General features: G+C 42.3%; 1 protein-coding gene across 7 annotated transcripts in view; it reads left to right on the top strand.

Annotated features, from left to right (window-relative positions):
- The first annotated feature begins 1,028 nt into the window (after positions 1 to 1,028).
- The window catches only part of FAM53A (family with sequence similarity 53 member A), a 70,333-nt gene continuing 49,573 nt past the window's right edge, over positions 1,029 to 21,788 (top strand). For 3 of the 7 annotated variants that reach the window (XM_027885962.1, XM_027885957.1, XM_027885963.1), the window contains exon 1: positions 1,270 to 1,360. The gene's annotated coding sequence lies outside the window, so the exon portion shown is untranslated. Of the gene's footprint in view, positions 1,126 to 1,261; positions 1,361 to 1,536; positions 1,559 to 7,311; positions 7,335 to 21,788 lie in introns of those variants that run through there. The other 4 variants (XM_027885958.1, XM_027885959.1, XM_027885961.1 and 1 more) reach the window with 4 other exon arrangements.

The raw sequence follows: 21,788 nt of genomic DNA, 5'->3' as shown, positions 1-21,788 counted from the left end.
GCGGCTGACTCAGAGCCGCTTCTGAGAAACTCCCAGAGGAACATTTTCTTCTGGAGTTAGGAGGCAGACGCGGGGTGATTTTTCCTGCCCTGTTCTTGAGGGGCGAGGGAAGGGCGGCATTGCTCTGGGGGGGACGGAGGTGTTTTCCCGGCGGAGGGAAGCAGGGAGCGGGCAAGCAGAGGGCAGTGTGAGCACATGGACGCAGCACCGGGAACAGCCGGGAGAGGAGCGCGAGCGCCGGGAGCCGCTCGGGGCGGTGCTGGGGGTGCCTGGCCGTCATTCCCAGGGGTCATTCCCGGGGGTCGTTACCGGTCTCTCTGCACCGGGCCTGGCCGTGAAAGGCACATTTGCATCACGCCTTCACTAAACAAAACAAAACAAAACAAACCCAAAGCCCAACAGAATTAACTCTAAGTTCGGGTCAGGGTTTAGCAATGAGATGCTTCAGGGATGATAACTCGTTTTCTCAATGGGGAATTCTGCGCGCAGAAAAAACCCCTGATAATACAGGACGGAGCCAACCCCCTTGCCGAGGGTACTGACAAGGATCACGAAGGCAGACGAACCATAATTTCCCACCGCACGCGTTAGAATTCGCCGTTCAAGGCCAGGAGCAAAACGAGCACGGGCAGAGAGCGTTTCGCGAGCCAGGACGAACAAAAAGAGAATTAGGAGAAGGAGGAGAAAGAGGAACGGGAAGAGGAGGAAGAAGCAGGAGGATGAAGAGCAGGAATGGGAAAAGCAAAGGGACTACGCACGCCACGCCCACGGCTCCATCCGGGCATGACTGACGTCATCGCCCCTCTGCGCGCTCCCGCCCCAGCCAATGAGAGCGGGGCGCGCTGCCGCAAAGCCTCCTGGGGGCTGTAGTCCCACCTGGCCCCTCCCCGCAGCTGCGCGTCTCCCGCCGCGACCGGGGCAGCGCCCCGCCCCCCCACCCCCTTTGCGGGGCGGGGCCAGACTGCCCTGCCGGCCAATGGCGGGGCGGGTGAAGGGTCGGCGGGCGGGCGCCGCGGCCAATGGGCGCGGGCGGGCGGTGGAGGGGGCGTGGCCGGCGGTGTTTTGTTCGGTTGCCATTGAGGCGCCCGGGCCACACCGCGCGGGGGAGGCGGCGCGGCCGCGCAGGTACCGCGGGGAGGGCGAGGATGGGGTGTGAGGGGGGTTAGTTCAGCGAGCGCGGCCGCGCAGCTACCGCCAGAGCCGCGGGGAGGGCGGGCGTGCGGCACGGGGTGTGTGTGTGTGTGTGTGGAGGGGGGTGGTTAGTTCAGCGAGCGCGGCCGGCGGGTGCCGACAGCCGCGCGGGTGACGGGTAACAGCCGTGTCGGCGACAGCCCCACGGGTAACAGGTAACAATTAACAGGTTACGGCCCCGCAGGTACCAGCCAGCCAGGCGGCAGCACCGGGCGGAGCGGAGGGGAGGGGAGGCGGCCCCGGCCCCGCTGGCAGAGCCCCCCGCGGGCACCGCGCAGCTCGGGGCGGGCGGAGCGGCGAGCGCGGCCCGGGGGGACCCTGCGGGGCGGGGGTGTCCCTGCGGCCGCCCGTGCCTTCTCCAACACCGGTGAAGCGGCGGGGATGTGTTGGATATTCCGCTGTTGTTGTCGGCGCTCGGCGCGGGCCGCACTCCCCCCGCACGGCCGGCGCTGCTGCCGGGGGCTGGAGGCGGCAGCGGCCCCGCCGGCAGGGACAAAACCCCTACTCCCCTTTCCCCCCCCCCAAAAAAAAAAACCAAAACAAAAAAAAACCAAAACAAAACCACAACTTATCGTGTTTAATGATGCCGCTCGGAGCGGGATCCGGGCACACGGGTGGGACACACGGCCCCCAGGGCCCGGCCTGGCCCGGCCGTGCGGGCAAGGGATGGGATGGGGAAGGGATGGGATGATCCCCGCACTCGGCAGGGCTCGGACATTCCTTTGTGCCGCTGCCCTGCACTCACATGTCTGCAGGCACGTCCCCCCTTGATTTTAAGGCGATTCCCCCCCCTCTCTTGCTCAAGGATAGAGTTACCTCCGAGTAGGTGCGTGTTTTCCCGCAATAGCCGCCTTCCATAGTGGATCTTGGGTGGAAGCGGAGGTTTTCTTCCCTCCCCCCCGCCCCTCAAGCAATAGGAAAGTTGGTTTCTAGTTTATGACCCCCAAATTATAAGGACCAGTTGGGCTCAGTGGGCGAGTGAATGGGCTCATTGTGTCATTCCAGCTTTTCTAAGGGCAGTAGCGTGGCTTTGTTCTGGTTGTTTGGCTTATTAAATGTTTTCTGGCCTGCAAGAAGGCTGAACAGAAACGGGTTCTTGAGATTCTGGGTGTTCTTTCGGGAGGTCGCTTTAGGTCTTGTGGAGGATCCTCAGTGCTGGCCTTGAGTCGGGGATCTGAACTCGCGGGGTCGGGATCGGCAAGTTTGGGTGTTTTCCCCTTTAGGGAAAAGACATCACCACCACGGTGTTCAGAAACCAGAATCTGGGCTTTGGAGCAGCACGCCAGCTTTGGGGTTGCAGGGCTGAGAGGGGTCGGGGTGGTTCAGACCCGAAAAGTCCCTGGGTTTTAACGTGCATACCCAATCCTAGGCCTTGGGATGAGTTGAGCCAGCTGGTCGAATCCATTTTCTGGTTCGCTGTGCTTACAAATGAAATTAGCTCCTGAGAACAGTTATTTTACAGCCTTTACTGTTGCACTGGCTCCCGCTCATCCGCCTGACTGATAGGAAATATTTTTGTCAAAACCGTTACTGGCAAGAACCAGTGAGTTTGTGTATCTTGTGGCAAGCTGAAACATCTCTGGATGTGCTTTAGTTGTGAATAGTCTGCTTGCTTCGAGCCTGGCTTATATGAAACCTGGAGTACATTGTTTGCTGAATAGCACAAACTTTCCTGATGAAGCATGTGACTGGGTCTGGTTTTATTGGAGGGGCAGGGTGCATGTTCAAGCCCAGAGAGCTTCTGTCCTGAAAATGCCTGGAAGAGTTGCAGTCGGGGGTCAGAAGGCTAAAAAGCATGCATTTCAAGTAGATCCTAATAAGCTGGTGGAACTCCTAACTAGAAAAATGGGTTTACTGCTCATTCATTTTGAATTTCTGGGAAATACTGTTGATATTAATGTGTCTGCTATTTTTAATTATCCCTATTTTTTGCATCAGTAGCAAGACGTTATTCTTCATCATATGGAAGTACATGCTGCCTGTTAGACAGACTTAAAATACTGCTCTGCAAGATCATCCCCCTAAAGATATGATATCCTTTTGGGATGTTCCTGTGGTAGTCTGGCAGTCCTCTAGTGGCCTTTACCTGCCAGTGCGTAGCCCATAGTTATTGTCTCTTTAATTGGAGAATTAAAGTTGATTAAATAATTATAAAGTGATATTTTGAATTTGAGACAGTTAAATTTTCCTGCTTCCTTTTGAAAAGCTGTTTTTCTGCAGAGTGCTGTGATTCAGAAGAGTGAGGAGGCTGAAAGGAGAATTATTTATGTTTGCAACCATTGTGTTAAACTTTGGTAGTAGAGGTATAAAACTGTATTTATGAAAATATAGTGGACAGATAAACTGAAAACCTAACTGTAGTGAGAAGACTGCAATTTATTGCATGGATTGCTTTATTTAAAACAAAACCTTGAAGGATTTATTCTTTCCTATAGGAATTCCTTGAGAGTCTGGTAGCCATTACTGTGGCTCCCTTTTTAAGTTCCTTTTTTTCCCTTCTCTGTTCTTTCTCCCCCTTCCTCTGTTGCCTCCCCCCAATCTACATTCCTTTGTGTTAACAGTGATGATGGCAGTTCTAGTCACCTCCTGTGGTTTGATAGATTATTCCCTTTAGAAACATGGTGTACTTAAAACTTTCCAAACACAATTCTTTCCTCACTCCTCCACTTTTTGGTGCTGGCTCTGAGTTTTGTTCTAAAAACCTCTGTGGTTCTGCTTGTGAGTTTTCTTAAATGCTAGCAAGAAGTCTAGTTAAACCTTTAGTGGAAAATATTAGTATTTATGTTATGATTTACATTTCTTTTTGTGTGTGTTTATGGCCATAATATAAACAGAAATTTTGCCTTTTGGCAACAATGAGTTTCTCTCTGTCTTGCAAGCTCACAGGTTTTGTGCTTTCTTTAGGGGCAAAACTTTGTTTGCTTTAAACTTTCATTTTTATTTGTATGAAATAAACTTCTTGGACTATTTTTAGATTAGTACAGTCTTGAGATCTGATAGTTATGTAAGAATGATCTTGCAGGTACAGGTTCGTAGGACTTTGTCTTTGGTCTTACACAATCTACGTGTAAACTTAAATTTTGAAATGGAGTACTTGCAACTTTCATTGTAGATATTGTAAGTAACATAATCTTACTGGGGAAGGTGGAACTACTCACAGAAACCCGTGAAGGGCTTTATGAGCACTCCTGAAGGAGGGGTTAATGAGCAGAAGGAAGCCCTGTTCAGTAATTCTAGGGAAGAAATTCATGGCTAGGAAAACAGGTATTGAAATCAGGGCAGTATCTGATACTTTCTTGGTAGGTAAGCTTCAATCTCTTTACCCTGTTCATCTGCAAGAGAGCTATTTATGTTGAAAATATGTTTTCTTGGTATGTTATAAAGTTTGTGTCCTTAAGATCTTAGCACTGAAGTATTACAGTCCAGTGATAGATGCAGAGTCTGTATAAAAAAAAAATCTTCACTTTCTTGGTTTCTCTGAACTGTAAACACTCTTAGGGGATTGAAACAGTCATATTTTTCAGAAAAAATGGTTGTCTTTAAGGATTTGCTTCTCTCTCAAGAGGAGGTCTGTAAAAATAAAGGCAGGGGAGGGGCATATTTTTAATTCTTTCTAGGCCGCTCTACAAATTTTTCTGTGATACAACTGGATATTGTGGTACTGTTGGGTGTAGGAAAATCTGAAATCAAGGTAGCTGTCAGCTCTTTCGCACAGCCATTTCTACATTTTGTGCTGTTGTGGCTTTTTTTGTTTGGCCAGTTTGGGGAATAGTGTCATGAACAAGCTGGCAAGAAGCTGCTCAGCTAACTGCTAATGCTTTGCAGTGGGCGTAAATAACTTCTGAAGGCCGTGTTTCTGCTAATTTTTAGGTTGAGGGGAGGAAGTAGACAGGGTTGTTACTAAATACATTATCTGGGTTATGGCTCTCAGTTTACTGACAGCACTATTTTTTTTTTTTTGAAGGAAGCAGTTGAATATCATTCTTTAGGTAATATGAAGTGTTTCAGTTAGGAAATTTACTGAGTTATAAAAACAAAACTAATATAATTTGCTTTCTGCTGTCTGAGCTTGATTGTATTTTAGTGAAATGCTGGCTGTCATGTTTTGCTTGTTGGATATTAACAGTAAGATCAAGGGTGCTGATTACCTAAGGTTAGCATTGTTGCTCTGAATTTGATATGACAACATGGTTTTAAGTTCCTGTAGGAAAATGTTGGGAAAAATTCTGTCAGTGATATATCAACTATATCAAAGTGCAGGCCCAGAGCTTTGGACATCCAGGGCCAGTGATGGAAGCTGCTCTTCAGTGTGTGTGTCTGTCTGTAAAGATAGAGATAAGAGTGTGAAATCAGTATTTTTTGCTTAGGGCTGTCATTACAAGTGTCATTTGCAAAACTGACTCGGTATACCGAGACCTACATGTTGTTGTGGGGAAGGCATCTGAGATGGAAGAAAGCTGTTCCTGCATTTGCTGAGCTTTAAAATTGGAACCCAGCTGGTACAGGAAATAGTTGAAGAAATAACTGCAGCACCACTGTCTATACCTTTACTTCTGTGCTTTAGCCTGAGCTCTGTGACGCTGGAAGATAGGACCTGAATTCCTTTTTTTCTGAAAAATACTTGTTTTTCCTTAACGCTCCCCTCATCCAACCAAACTTTTTTCTTTTTTTTGTTAATTCACTTTTTTTGGGTTATGAAAGATCACATTTTTAACTTGTCAATTTCTGCATTAAAGTTAAGGTGGGTTAATGTTAAAAATGAAGGAAAATCTTTACTGTCCTAATAAGACCTCATACAACAGGGCTGTGGCTTCTCTTCTACTGTCACCTCCCCTTGAGCCATGAATGGGAATAATAGGAACTTCTGTCGGTGTTATATTAACTTTAGGTCCCTAATTTGCATCTCAAATAACATTGTGAACAGCATTAATGCCTTCGAGGGCTTTGGGAGGTTTTTTAATTTGTAGGGTAAATGTATTTTTTAACCTAATTGGGCAGTTCATATTATTATTGCAGCATGTTTAATTTTTGCTCTGTGCAGCTCTTGTTGATGTCAGTGGCCCTAAATCATTCCTTCAGTGCTGTGCACATATACTTCACCTATTTAACTGAGGCTTTAGATTTTTGTCTTAGTAAAGTATTCCTGTATTTCATACAGGTAATGTTGGATACTGGGTGATATTTTTGTTCTTTGTTCTACTCTCCAAAGTTTGTGTATAGTGAAAATTCTTGTTTTAAAGGTACTATTTTCTCCAACTTTTTCTGCTTTTCTAATGAAAACTGCACTTTCTGTATTCCTTCAAGGTTTCTGTTGATCTGCTTTTGGTTTTAGAGGGAAGCTTATCATGTTTAAGGAAGGGTACAAGTGTGTCATTAGGGTCTGTGAAACCCTATTGTTTCATCAGCTTCCACTGTCCAAAAGTAGCATGCAGAATATGGAAAAGGTGAAAGTTTAGAGCCTCATGTGTGTGCTGTAGGTTATGAATCAACAGAACTATGGAAATAGAGTTGAGGCAGGATGGGTCTGGATCTGTGGGGTTCTGCCTCTTGCAGCTCAGCATTTCTTAGTCAACATGTTGGTGGCCACTGAGGTTGCAGGTGGGTTTTGTATCATGTTTAACCAGCTTTGTTTCCATAACATAAGAGAATTCTGCTCTATGGGCAGGTTTGATTTATTTGTTTTTAAGTGCTGGTCTCTATTTAGATATGTAGGATCTACTGGTATGTCTGTATAGTGTTTTTGATTAACTGACAGTTACAATTTCTATCCTAGTTAAAAAAAACCAAACAAACAAACCAAAAAACAAACCAAAACCACCTCTTTCTCAGTTATTCCAATGTGATAGTAGTGACAAATAATAATTCATTATGTCCTTTTTGGAATGGAGGTAGTGGTGTGTAAGCGTGCCCCAAGACTACTGCTGTGCCTCAGAGCCTAATTTGATGCAGTATTTAGTAAGTGAGAGAAGAGAGGAGTAATGAAAACAGCATTCAAGAACTACTTACTTGAATTGGCTAAAATACAGTGTGTGTTTCTTCTAGTGGGAAAGGGGAAAGGAGCAAGTACCTGGCACTTCATCTTTTCATTTCTTAGAAGCGATGAAATGAAACGGCGAAGTCGAACCTTGATGAATTTGAGAAGTGTGAGTAACTTGGAGGCTAAACTGAAGGGCTGTTGCCTGCTGTAAGGGGCTACCAAAGGTTAAGGCACAACAACAGTGTCGCTGATGAGGAGATTGTGCTGGCACTGGAACATGTGCCAGCATGTCCCAGTGCCAGCCTGTCACTTGGCCTGTTCACTTCCCAGGATGTATGGTGGTCCCCTTGAGCTTGGCTGCATATGTACTTGCTGACCTCATCATTTTCTTCCATTAGCACTCCATCCTGACCAGACCTTTCTGGTTCAGTATTTGGATAAGAAATTGCTGAACTCCTGCAGGGTAAGGTGGACTGTTGCTGCTCTTTTCACGTTTCACAAATCAGAAGAACGCCATTTAATAAAGCAGACGAGGACCTGGATAAATACTTGTAGTCTTGAAAAAGGATAGTATTTTGTCTATGGTTTATGCTTCTTAAGTGGCCTGTTTATGCCTGAGCTCTTAAGGGTTAATTCTCCTGTGCTTTAGTGACTTTAGCCTTTGCAGTTTAAATGTGAACACGTAACAGATTCTCTGTCTGTAACTAATGCTCTCTGCTCCAACTCCCCAGCTGTAAAATCCTGCATGTTTTAGTTTTTTATTTTGGATTATTTGGTTTACATGCAGCATTTACATCCTCAGGAAGTCCTAACCAAGCCTAAGGCAGTGGTTGTAAAAAGCAAAAGGTGTGTGCATATGTTTGTGTGACAGTGCTTTGACACCACAGCAGTGAAAGCCATTACATCACCCTGCTGGGTTGTTAGGAGGCGAAGCACGCTCGTCTCTGGTCAGAAGAAAAATACAGCAGGATACTGCAATATTGTTGGAACTTGCATACTGCCACGGGAAATGATTGGAGTGGATTTATTTCTGTGTGAAGAAAGTATGAGGCAGGTGTTGACTGGTTTTATTTTTTTTTTTTTTTTGGTATAGTAAAATAAGCTGGATGTGCAAATCCTGACGTTTTAATTTGAAAAATCAGAAAAGTAACTTCTAGCTTGTTGAAACTAAACACACACTGTAGGAGGATAAGCAAAAAGATTGCAGTGGCTTGAAGTTGAGTTAGTAATTTAAATTAAAAAAAAAAAAAAAAGGCAGGACTGCAGAAGGTGTAGGCTGGGTGTGAATCCCCTGCCCCATGCTGGTGTTGCACATCTAATGTGATTCATAACAGAGGCTTGAGCAGCTCTTTTTTTCTATTCAGTCCAGTGCTTTGCTGTCCTCAGCATTAAAACTTTTTCTGAGTATGGAACCAGACATCCTCCTTCCTGCAGGTCAAGCTCATTGCCTGATTCCCTGGCCATAAGGGACAACTATGCTTTCCCTTGTAGTAAGTAATCTTATAAAAATATTTAAACTGTCCTTTGCCATATTCCTGTTTCCTTGTGTCTTGCCCTCCACCCTGCAGCCTTGTGATGCTTTTGGCCTAAATAAAACTAGTGTATTCAGGTCTTCCTGAGAGGTCATGTTTTTTCAACTCTAAATAATTTTTTTTTTTTTTCTTCTCTCAGGTTAGTTCACATCAGGCTTTGAGCATGGTGCTTAAAGCCCAAGTTTGTATTACAGCTGAGGCTTTCCTGAGCTGAGTGGAGTAAAAAGACTGCTTCATGTGCCCTGGAGCTGATATTCCTGTTTATGCATCCCCATACATTTGACTTTCTTACACCAGCTTAACACTTGTTTCAAGGTCAGTCTGTTGATCCAGCCGAGCCCACAGCTTTCTTCTGAAGAATTTGCCTTCCTGTTTGTTCATTTAATCCTGCCTGAGCGCACCTTTCAGAACTCAGTTGTATCCTGTTACTTGCAGAACAGTTTTTCAACTTGTCAGAGTTTTATATAGAATTTTAAGGCTGTCTTGCTGTTCTTCCTGCCTTTCCCCTACTTGTAACAAGCCTGCTCTTTCAGAAACAGATCATGGGAAGCACAGAAATGGAACTGAGCTGGGTTCTCCCACTCACCACTGGTAACTGCTCTCTGGGTATGGTTGTCCCCCAGGTATTCCACTCACTGTAAGCCTTTGCTTACTTCCCAACAGCAGAAATCTGTAAACCTTGGGTACATGATCTCACATGTTCTCTCCTGTCTCTAAACCCTGTTATTCTGATGTCCAAGTGAACCAGGTGGGTGCTGAGCACCTCTTTGTTGCTTTTCAGTGCTCACAGAAGGTTCCCACCCTCCCCAGAGATTGTGTGGAATGTGGGGAATTGGAGACCAGTCACATGAATTTTGACCTTTCTTCTGAAGGCAGGCATGGAATGAAGGCAGGCCTAACCTCAGAAACTGATATCCAAAGTTTTCTTTTTGCAAAAAGCATGCCCTTTTCCTGTCTGTATTGAAATATATCACGTAACACTCCAAATTTAGTACTTTGCCAATAATTTCAGGTGTTGGAGTGACTGAAGTCATCTGTGGCTAGGGTTCTTTTAAGCTCTCCATTCTTGAGATGAAATTGCTCTTGCATTGCAAACTGTGTGTTGAAGGATAAGCTCTGCTACTTGGAACAACTTTTCTTTAGTGTATTTTTCTTGGATTTGTGTTTGTAAGTTTTTGTTGACCTCTCTATAGGTGCAATTTTCTCTCTTTGAAATCTTAGTTCTCATGTCGTTTCCCCTGCTGAACTCTATTCACATAATGAATCTTGCGCTGCATAGAAATGCATTTCTCCAAGCTCTGTCTCTGTTGGGGTTGTTTGACACAGTTCTGTAAGTACTATTTGTTGCTGCTTGTCCAGCACCTCTCCCTGTAAACTTTCAAATTACTTTGCATTTCCACCATTCAGTAATTTCCTTAGGCTTGCTCTAATCTTATGCCTTATGTATGGTTTCTGAATATGTAGGCGGTTTATTCCCATCACAGAGGTGTATTTGAGTGTAGTAAAAGTTTTGTTGTGCCTGGCTACAAGATGGAATAGTGAATCTTCTAACCATCCGTCCCACCGTGCGCTCTGAGGAGATGCACATCTGTCCTTTCAAATCTTGCTGCAGTGTTAAATTGAGCAGAAGTTTAGAAAGTCTGATAATCGTTCTCTAGAGATGTCGAACGTTTGCTAGCTGGGATTACCTCAGTGATCACTTGGAACCCTCAATATGTTGCCAGAAAAGTTAGGCAGCATCACCTGGTGTTGAGAAGTTACAGGCAATGTGGATGGTGAAATGTGTACTTCAGGCTGTTAATACGTGCTTTTAAGTATTACAAACATGATAAGACAGTATTATGGGGGAGCTACGGTCAGAAAAGCTCTTTTGGGGGTGGGTTAATACTTGGTTGTGGCAGGTGTTTATGTATTAAGCGTGATACTCAATTTCTAGTAATGTAGTCGGTTGCAAAATGCCACAAGTCCTTGAGAGTAAACTTTATAGTCCTGTTAAATACAGCCTTAACCTTTGGAACTAGTTTGTTGAAGGGGGGAACCTTCCTTTCACCCTTTTCTCACTTGAGCACAACCTGATCAAACAAAACCTAACCTATTTCTGAATTCTAAACGAGTTATTGAACTAAGTGTTGAGCTGAGCCAAACTGAAATGAAGTAAATGCCTGTTGCACCTGCAGAAAAGGCTGCAGCTGTCAAAAGCTTGTTTATCACTTCAGTACTCCTTGGGTCCAGGTGCTCAGCCAGTGACTTCCCCTGCCGCAGTGGTTTGTTTCAGATCTTCAACAGAAAAGATGTGACTGCTTCATGCAGACTGCAGTGTGCTTAACGTTTGCATGTGTGAAGATGCCAGGAACCCAGATGTCATTTCAGAAGCTTATTTTGAAGGAAATTTAGATAAAAGTACGCTTTTTATCAGCACTGGAAGATCATTTGAAAGACTTGAGTCTTCAGGTGAAGAGCTGAAAGGACACTCTTGCGTCTCTTACTGTTGACTTCATCAGATCTTAAGTGTTTTGTCCTTCAGCCTGGTTACCAGAGCTGATCTTGTGACAATGCTGTCATCTGCAAAGGTAGCTGCCCAAGTGGGAGGACACAGATTTCCTTTGCAGACACTCATGACCCTGTCCTCTCTCACACTGTTGCTGTCTGTGGATGTGACGTGCTGAGCTTGCCACGTGACTTACATGACACCATTTAAAGCTGCTAAATTTCTGTCCCAGACAATGAAGATTAAAACTAAAGACCTTCCTCAACACTCATTTTTCACCTGGCCTTTTTGTGCTGAAATAAAACAGTTATTTTGCCTTACACTGACTGAAGTGTGGTCTGCAGTACTTGTGTACTGATCAGCACCTTGTGCCTGGTCACCTCCCATGCGAGGGAATGGTTTTGCATTAAGGCTCCATAACCTGTCCCCCAGGAGTAAACTCCTCTGTGATTTGGAATTCTTGTAACTTCTATGAAACCACTTTGGCAAGTGAATGTTTCTTCAGAACTTACTTGTAGAATTAATAAGTCATTCATTAAACATCTGATAGTGCTGAGGTAGCGCACAAATGCTGAGCTTTTCCATCATGCAGAAGGTTGTCTTTCAGTATTTAAAAAAAAAAAAAAGATACTAATGTAGCTAAAACAGTTCACTGTTGTTTTTTTTTTCTGACTGAACATAGTTATCTTCTCTTATATGGTGTAATTTTGCTTACCTCATGAGATTTCTTTTAGTTAATGTAATTATTACATAAGCTTCTTCTAGATACCAACTGCGACGTGTACCTCTTGGCTTGTGTCTTGACTTGTAGCACAGCCTGTCCTGAATCCAGCTGTTCAGTGTGCTGCTGAAGGCTGAATGCACAGTGAGAAAGTAGCTGTTTTGCTTTTGAAATGGTCTGGTGAACTGGTAAGAGCTGAATAGCTCAACTGAACTAATTTTTATTGAAGTACCTTAATACGTCTGGCAAGAGGGATGTCCCCGGTGACACTTAAAGAAATATCTGAAAGCACACACAGTACTGACATGTGTGCACTGCTTTTGTCTTTGAAATTTTCATTCTGTTATTTTAATGGGCTTTAATTTGTGGTCTGCCCATACTCGGGGCATTTGTGGACTGTTACTGAGGGCTCACATGTAGTGGAGCAGTTTCTGTGTAGTGCAGGTCTCTCCAGAGACTTCACCATTCAAAATCTCATGGTACGTGTGAAACAGAAGTTGGACACCAAGAAATATTTAAGTTGATAGGAACTGTAGCTTTAGCAAAGTAAGGAGCAACAACAAGACATTCTTCAAAGTACCTTTCAGTTTTGGTATTTGTGATGTGATAGCTGAGACCTCTTAAAGAAAACTTTTGCTGCTTGAAAGCTGTGTGGTGTTTTAAGCTTTATTTTCTGAATTCTAATGGATTTGGTAACTAGATGGGTGTGGTAAAACTTGAGGTCTTTCAGTGGGCCACCTCTCAAAGTGGTGTCTCCTGCCTGATGAATTCAGGTTTCTTCAGTAACAAATTACAGATGGTCAGCCACGATAGAGAACAAGTTGGGGCCATGAGATGGAGCTTGGTTGTGAGTTACACAGCATATTTCATATCTGTTCAATGCATTTCCATGTTCTTCCAACACAGATAACGTTGCACCAAGCTTTAACTACTTTATCCAAACCTGCTTAAAATTTTACTCTTGTATAAACTCTTCTTTGTAATTCACCTTCTTTATACTTTTGGGCTTTATATGAAAATATGTAAGCAGTGTATTTGTCATACACTCGTAAAAGGAGGATACACACATACAAGTGCTCATTCAGTACAGTTGCACAATGATCTTCTGGAGAGTTACAATTTTGAGGCAAAGATAAACTTATCTTACACTGCTAAATTCAGCATAGTACTTTGTCCTGAGAGGGAAATATTACTTATAGTATGAAGAATTAAGACAGTAAGGCTTGGAGTTGCTCTAAGCATTAAGATGTATGGATATTTACAGAATACTGCTCAGCACTTGAGTTCTAAATTTAATACTATCTGCAGTTCACCAGCTGTACTATTTACTGAAAAATATTTGGACTGCCATAGGTTCCTCATTTTTACATAGTTATACACAAGCTAGTGTAGGGAGACTTCCCTGGGTGCAGATTATATAGCTCATTAGATCCCTGAAATGCCATGAAGGAGCATCTTAACCTAAGTGTTCTCCACCTGGCCCGAGGCCTCCAGCAAGAACATTTCACACTCGGGATCATAAAAACAAACGTACTAGCTGGGCTTTTTATTTTAAACAAGCCAACCACATGTCTGAAGCACTTCAGAATGAACCTGAAGGCAAACAGGAGGAGGTTTATTAGCTGTGTGTGTTTTGGGAGCAGGATGTATGGAAGAGATTTGTATAATCCCTCAGCTCCAAACCCATAGGCCTCGGTAATAGGACGGGACTTCAGTGCTGATATTGTTCCATTCTGTTATGGGGAAGCAGGATGTGTGTGGGGTAGTCATTGTTGTCACTGCCATACAAGTTGAGGGTCAGTGCTGTGTTTTTTTTCAGGCCTGGGTATTTTTAAAGCATGCACGTGTGCCTATTTTACTTCTCATTTTTAACTGCAAATATTAAGACAAACTAGGTGATACTATTCCTTATCTTTATTTTTTTCCTCTGGCTTCTCTAGCTGAAGGAAATATCTCAGCAGCAGGGCCACTTAATTGTGATCTATTTCTTTATTCCCCAAGCCTTAGAGTAAAATAAAATCTTGTGGCTCTTGTACACTCTGGATCACTTGCTTTAGTAGGAGTGTACAAGGTTTAGACTGGTGGTAGGTATATTTCTGCAAACACTAATATATTGTACTCAAACACTAATAGTGTAAATTATTATTTGAGTCTGAATTTTGTATTTTACTGGAGGCTTTGTACACTATATAAATACTTCCATTGGTTTTAAATAGCATATTTCTAGAAACAATATGTGGAGGTGAAAATAATCCGTGTAGGACTTGAGCTCCAAGCTTTCAGTAATGCCCTAGACTGAAAGTTACAGTAATACTCTTAGGTGGTGTTTTTGGTTCTGAACTGCTCAAACAGGCATTAACTCTTGGTTTGAGTATCATATTCTTGAAATAATGACCATTAGCTCATTTAGTTCATAGTTATGGCAAAAACCAGGGGCTTGGTGTTCATGTGTAAAAGTCTCGGTAGACCAGGTTTTCTGTTCCTCAGCACTGTATGTTGTGACTTTGGGCTTTCTGCTGAGGAGGAGGAACAGTCCAAAATGGTACATTGAAGGGAGATGATTGGTCACAGGCCAGTACTGATGGCTAATTCAAATGGAACTCCAAACAGAGTAGATGTAAATAGTCTTCAGCAAAATTAATGAAATCCTTGCTTGTCATTGTTGTGTAGATTATTTTAGGAAGGAGAACGTAAGTAACTTTAACATCTTGGAACAGGATCTTTGTACAGCATCAGGCACAAGGCACAGCCTGGCTCTTGTCCAGTCTGACAATGATGCTTTAAAAAACATAGGATGACTTGTCTGTGGTGTGAATATTAGGTGGTCTTCAGGTCTGAAAGACAAGTTTAAACCTGGGAGACTGACTTCTTAGTGGTATGAGATGGCAGTAATAAATGCTTTAACCTCTGGCTGGGTTGAGTTCTTAGCCCTAGTTTTCTGTAGTGATACATTACCTGCTTTAATTAGGTATGACCTGGAAAAAGTCCCTGGAGCTGACTTCACCACTTCTGTTGCTTTGAGAAATGTACTTTATAAACTGTGACAAAGGTTTAACATTCCCTATCTCAACCCTTTTTTCTCCTTTGTGGAAGGAGATTCTTCTCTTTGTTAAAAAAACAAACAAACAAAAAAACCAAACCTGATAGTAACTTGTGAACTAAAGGGCAGTATGTTTATTACTGAAAACAGTTCATCATGTAATGGAGTAAAAAAATTTTTTTCAAGTTCAAAGTTTATTAAATAATCTTTATTTTGTATGTGTTTCTCAGCCAAGCTGGATGAATTTTGCATCTGAAGAATGAGAAACAGTACAATCCAAGGCAATACCACAGTATTACCTTTAACCTGTTTCCAGCACATCATCTGTCTGAACTTGCAAATTGGAAGCCAGCAACTGAGATCAGTATATTCTCTTTAGTTCACTTCTGGTGCCTCTGCTTGCAGATTTTCTTCATCTCACACAGGAGGCTTTGAAAAAGTCTGTTTCTTCAGTTGGAAAACTGAGTGCTGCTTTTTCCCTTTGAATTTGAGGCATTTGTCAAATGTGTTGTGTTTTAAGTAAACTGAGCTCCTTCCTTCATAGGAGCTCTTGTACCTGAAGATTGGGAGATGGAGTAGAAGTGAGTGTGTAGGATGCAGCCTTATTTTGGGAGCAGTGCATATTTTGTCACAGCTGACTCAGTGACCAGTTGGTGTTAGTGATGATGCTTTAGGGTCAAAACAGTGAAATTTTGGGCTCAGTAGTGGTTTTCTGCATTTCAGGCAGGTGGACTTAAATGTTTGTTCTTGTCTACCTCTAGAGGTATTAACCCAAAGGATGCCTTCTAGCCTATTTTCCTTGTTCCTTTTTGCGGTTTTGTGCTGGAGTTGTGTCAACCTTAATCCAAGCTTGAACACCTCAAAATGCTGAAGCTTCCTTCTGATAAAATCTGGCTTATGAGAGCACTGCATGGAGAAAGCAAAGGGGTTCTATAGCTGAAGAAAAATCTCTTTGGTCCTTTTAAAGAAACTCTAAATTGCAAAAGTAGGAATTACCTTCTTTGGCCACGTTCAGAGTTCCAGCATGTGTAGAGTGGGGTGTTGAGCCTTACCTTATTTTGTCACATCTAAACTGTTTAGGGGAAAAAATTATGATTTAAACCTAATTTGCTAGATGCTCATGAAACAGTTTTTACAGAATACAGACTATACTCTTTGTCCCTTTTGATCAGAAACTGTTATTCTAATACACTGTTTTGAAACTCTTTGTAGAGAACCTCAGAAAATAAAGGGGTGCTAGTTAATTGCATTAGAGAGGATCCCTAAAGTATAACATGCTGGAAACTGAAGTGTCCACCTCTAATACCTATCCCTTCATAATTTTATAGCTGCAGGAAACTTTCTAATTAAAACTGATTTTTTTTTTTTAATTGATGTGGAATTTTGGAGGGTTTGCAGAATAGCCACACTGCAAATTGGTGCTGAAAAGGATAGAGTCCAAATAATTCGCTTTTAAGTGCCTGCTATCGAGAACCTTTCTGGGCTAAAAGTTAATAATAGACTTATGTTGTAAGGAATGCTTAGCCTCCGTGTGAACTTCTTAGCACTGTGGTAAATATGTATTTTTAGAAGTAGAATGTTCTCTTTCCTTTTGGAAGCTGGAATTCTGCGTTGCCAGAAACCAGACATTCTGTAGCTTTTTTTTTTTTTTTTTTCCTTCAGATGGCATAAGGCATTAGCTTGGCAGTTTCTGAAAAGCTGGTCTTCCAACTTAGTGTTGCTTCAAGCATAACTGGGATGGGACAGACAATGCTCTGTTAAATCTTGATCAGTTGTGTGTGATGTTTCAATTTTGAAATGCTCCTTGGATGCTACAGAAAGTGCCAGGAGGCAAAAAATCGCATCATCTTTCATCTAGAGTCTAGTAGCAAAATCTTGTAGATCTGGAGTTAGTACTGCTGGAGTGATTAGCTACTTTGGCTTGCTGAAGCAGAGATAATATTTTAAAGGGCCTACTTATCCGAATTGGAATTTTGACTCCAGTTAATCCTTTTCTTCTGCTGGGAGCAGGCTAAGTGTGTCTGTATGGGGTTGTTGGTTATAAGGGTTCCATGTAGCACTCAGGGCAAAGACAGGAGATAGTGTGAAGAAGCAGAAAAGAGGGGACAACCTTCTGTGTTCTCACAGGCAATTTTAGTACCACAGGCAGAAAAAGATGGGGTTGTGATCATCAAGAAACACCTACATTTTGTGTTACGGAGAAATCATCTAAAAATCTTGTGATCTCCTCTTCTTTATCCAAGATGGAACTTCCAGAAACAGAGAAGAAATTGTTTGAAGTGTTTCAAACTAATGTAAATTTTCCCATCGGGATGAGCTGTTGCTGGAACATTTTGTCCTGCAGGATGCAAGGAGGAGGAGGAGTGGGTTGGAAATGAGTCTGGCTGCCTTACTTTCTTAGAGCCAAGAAGAGATTTTTGTATTGGCTTTTGTGTTCTTCATCAGGACTCTTCATCTCTTTGAAAGTAGGTTGTCAAATTGAATGAGCCTCTGACATCCTTTAATTGACTGGGAGGTTGGGTAATCTGTATTTTTAGTAGTTTTCCCAAAAAAAGACACCAGTGATGTCACTGAGAAGATACAGAATTCGTGACATGAGCACTTCTTTTCTATCTCCTCTGTTAATTTTAGCAGAGATTTTACAAGTCATTACTACTTGTGGCTAAACTTTTAAAGAAATAAAACCTCTCTTCTTTAGTAGTACTATAGAGATAGAATAATGAATCTTTACTTTTCTCAGCCCTCAGAATGAATAAAACAGAACTTCTAAATCAGAGACAATGGTGATACTGATTCCATCACAACTCATTCTCCAACTGTGAGGAATGTTAGCTTTGGCTTGCATTTGGAGTTTGATTTTTGTATTCCATTTATTCCTTTTCATTAGTCTACCTTTCAACAATTAAAACAGCTTCTTCCCCCCACCTCACCTCTGCCCCCCAGCTTAAGGAGATCCTAGGAAGATTAAGTCTCTCCCAGGACAGAGACTGACTAACATCTTTTGTTGTGTGTGTTTATCTTGGAGGTCTCAGCTTTCTAACTATTCTACCTAATCAGACTGCATAAAGGATGGTGTGCTAAGGGAAAGGTGGCCATAATCTTGTAGGACTTCATCCAACTTGGAGCTCCAAGGGCTATTGTTGCTACCTCAAGGCTTGGAGGATATCAGTGTTTGAACTTGCCTGCCTGGCTCCACTGCTGCCTGTAGAGACTTGGTGGCACAGAGGTGTGTGCCTACAGGTTGCAGGGAGAGCAGGGCAGAGCTGGATTGTGCCAAGGTCTGTGCCATGAGGCAGCTGAAACAAACGGTAATTCAGCAGATCCGTGTTGCCCCAGCAAGGATGGCCAAATGGTTCATATTACTGAAAATCCAATTAGTTTGAAGTGCCGAGCAGTTTGAGCAGATTCAGCCTGATAAGCATAAAGTGCGTGATAAGGAGAGGCTGAGAAACAAAGTTCACTGCCTTCAATCAGCTCTGGAAAAACGGTATGGTGGAAAAAGTACATAAAGTAAACAATTTGCGCACTCTCTCTCTCTCTCTGTGTACCTTAAATACATAGCACAGCAGAGGGTCTTGAAATAAACAAAACCCCCTCAAAAAGATGAAGATACAATGAGAAGCTTCCTTCTAGGAGGTAATAAGGGACGAAATGCTTGAAAATATTAAATATTAATAAAGTTTTAAAATAACAGCTCAGTGAAGCTAAGAATGCTTAAGGACTCGTAAGCATCTCTGGTCTCCTGGCAACCAATATTAGCAAAGATGAGGGAAGCAATTCCTGATGGAGTACAAATATTTCAACTAAAGTGAACTAGGATGTTGATCACTGAGTTGGGGTGCTGAGGCTGCAGGGGTGATTTTTGGATCGCTTTGAGCTGTTAAGTTTGACTAGTCAAAGCAATATGAATTGTAAGTGGAAAATGGGAGCAAAACATGTTGAAACCACGCTTCAGGAGGAGATGTCTAATTCCTAATTATAGGAGAATCTGCCTGGCTCAGTGTAGGAAATGCTGATCTCAACTGGCTTTCTTGTGTGACTTCTTTCCTTTTTTTTTTTTTTTTTTTTCTGATGCTGTAGTTGGACAGGTACTGGGACAAGCAGTGTCAGCGTCCCACAATGTGCCCACACAAGCATTTGTGTCCAGTACATGGCAAACCAGACTGGGGAACCGATCCAGCTGGAAAGCAACCATTCCCAGAAACAAAAGGAAGTGCTTTGGTTTTATCCAGCTATAAAAATTCCTTGATCTAGTTCTCTGTGATGAGCAGAAACACTTGTGCTGGCACACTGCTGCGGGCCACAAATAGCCAGGGAAGAAAATGTGTTGGCAGTTGTGATGGCAGCTGAGGTGTATCAAACTGCAGCCTAGAATGGCTTTCGTTGGTAGGAGCTTGTTGGTGACATTTTGTCCCCTTAAACATTCATTGTGTCATCATTAATGTGGGCTGCCCGGTAGGAACAGATTTGTGGTGTAAAACAGTTAAAACTGATGTACTGAACAAGCACATTTAGGAAGATGAGGAGGGAATTCACTTGCAAAGCCTACTTCTGATCTGAACTAAAACCCCTGCTCACTCTTAGGGTTGTGCTTCATACTGAGAAATGGAATTTACTCACAAGGGGAGCGGTAGAAAGTGGGAGCAGGTAGATGAAGGGTTGTCTGGCTGACAGCACCTTTTCACCCCTGTCCCATACTTAAAAAAATGTCTTTTTCAGTGGAGCATGTCTCCATTTGAAAAAGTATTGCTGGTAAGTGTGAGCTGCTAAAATGAAACTTTTTTGGGGGGAATTTCCACATTGATTGTGTTTCAGAACTGATTTGGTTTCATGATGTGAGAAAGGGCCTGAGTGGCTGCAACTCCCAAGTATTAACTTTCAGTAGGTGGTAGGATTTACAAATGTGGGTAACTGTACAATTCAGCATGATTCTGAAAGTGCCGTGCTTCAGTGATCTCATTTGCTTTCCCTTTATCCTTTCATTCAGTTGGTTCCTTAACTAAAATCTAATATCATTCTGTCTAGTCTCTCCTTATTTTAGCTTGCATTAAGCTGACTTAAAATTTCAGTGAAATATTTGAAGATTAGAAGTACAAAGTAAAATATTAACATAACACTATAGTTAAATAATTACAGATCAAAACTTTTTTTTCTCCCATCTTTGGTAGTTTTATTTAATTTACGTTTTTCCTTGAGGAAAAAAAACTTTCACACCAATTCTTTTATGACCCTTCCAAACAGAAGTAATTAAACATTCTGCTGATCTTGTTCTTATTAGTAGCCTCTTACTTGTGGAAATACTCATCCTTAACATGGATCTGAAAGTCTTTGCACCAGTTACTAAGCTCTTCAACTTCAGTATGTTTTCAGTCTGTATAGGGACAGTTTCTGACCCCCAGTCAGCCTTTCTTTTGACTTCTACTCTGGGTTTCTAGATCTAGTTTAAGCTTCACTGGGTTTAAAAGGAACACAGCATTGTTAGATTGTGCTACTCTAAATACTGCTGTGTTCACATGCTTGCCTTTAAACTTGCTCAGCACTTCATGAACCACACTTGGCTTTGACAGATGCTCATATGGAACAGTGTATATGTATATGTGACTTTGATGTTTTTTAATGTTTGACTCGATGTAATTTCAGAAGATGTGGTAAATATTTCAAGTTGTGTGCTTCCCTGAAAGACAGGGCACATCCAGTAAAAACAGACCAGCTGAAGTTCCAGCTCTCTGGGTGGCATTATTTGTGGTGCAAAAGCACTTCTAAGCATCCTATCTTATAGCACACACAAAAAAAGTAGATACCAGAATGAGACCAAAAGATGGGCAGAAGTTGTGTTTGTGGGACAGCTTTTGGGCCAAGGAGGGGCCAGTATGTGGCAGACTCCTGTGAAGGTGAAATAGTGTATGGTTAGCATATGAAAATCATATTTGAGGATGTACTCAGAGGCAACAGGTTTAAAAGATAATCTAACATCACCATTAATACTATTCATATCTTAGTTTTAAAGGGGTTTAACTTGGCTCATGGCCTCAAGTGGCTTTTTTCCTTGCTACTACTGGTTATTTAAATAGCTGGTGAGTAGCAGTGTGGGAGAGGCAATATTTTATAGAAACATTAATTGAAAATTATTATTTTCTGCTATTCTATTTTTACTGTAAACATTAAAGACTAGCAAATGGAAGTAAAACTTAGGGTCCTAGCAGCATCAGTGTTCCTTCCCCAAGCCTCATGTTGCTTTGTTTAAATTTGGAAATACCTCTGTGTGGATCTCTTCCCTCTTTTTATTCCATAAGTGGTCACTGAATACGCTTGACCAAATTAAATCATAAGCAAGAATGGTTAGTGCAGTACACTAGAGAGAGGGGAGGAAATTATGTGGGGGATGTTTAGGATAAAAAGAGGCAGCTGGTGAACTGAGTGCTTTTGATTTAGATGACTGCTCACAGAATAAAGATATCTAAGTTGTTGTCTGTGATGCTTTTTAGTGCATGGGAATCTGTCCTGCTTATCAGTGTAAGATCTGGTGTTTGCTGACAGGTAACAATTATGTAACCTTAAAAAAAAAAAAAAAAAAAAAGGAAAAACAGGGAGGAATGTATTAAAAGTAGCTGAGGGTTTGGAAAGTGGTTATAGTGTTGGAGCTACCCCCTGCTCCACTTTCCTTTTTAAGGAGGGATTAGTGATGAAACAATGCGGTAGAATGTCTTGAAATGGTAAATAGTGTTAAACATGCAGAACAGTGTGGTGGATATCTGGGTGTTTCATATGCTGTCCCAGAATACCTGGCTAAGACTTCAGTAGTTTAAATGAGGAAAAGCTTAAGTCTTTCCTTCTGCCTT

The sequence above is a fragment of the Empidonax traillii genome, unplaced genomic scaffold (genome assembly GCF_003031625.1).
Source record: "Empidonax traillii isolate 1590-97213 ecotype Southwest subspecies unplaced genomic scaffold, ASM303162v1 scaffold175:size1888319, whole genome shotgun sequence".
Lineage (NCBI taxonomy): Eukaryota > Metazoa > Chordata > Aves > Passeriformes > Tyrannidae > Empidonax > Empidonax traillii.
Note: the sequence above shows the minus strand (reverse complement) of the source record. Positions and strands in the feature narration are given on the sequence as shown.